A 283-nucleotide genomic window follows, 5' to 3' on the forward strand; every position below is an offset into this window, starting at 1 on the left:
ATACCTCATTTCTTCTTTCACTCTTTTACCGTTTATGATTTTTTTTTGTTACTTTTGGGAATCATGTAATTTCGCATTACGTGTTGTTGTTTTTTTTTTAAATAAAAAAAAAGGGGGGTTCGTTCCACAGTGTGTGTTTGTGTGTGGATGGGCAGGAACGAAGTTTTTTAATTAAAAAAAAAGCATATTTGTGTGCATCTGCGTGGCTGCTCGCATCTGTGCTTATGTTTGGTCGCAATACCGATAGCAGCACGAAGATATATATATATATATATATATATAT

This window comes from Trypanosoma equiperdum (genome assembly GCF_001457755.1).
Source record: "Trypanosoma equiperdum strain OVI genome assembly, contig: ctg_1775, whole genome shotgun sequence".
NCBI classification, from domain to species: domain Eukaryota; phylum Euglenozoa; class Kinetoplastea; order Trypanosomatida; family Trypanosomatidae; genus Trypanosoma; species Trypanosoma equiperdum.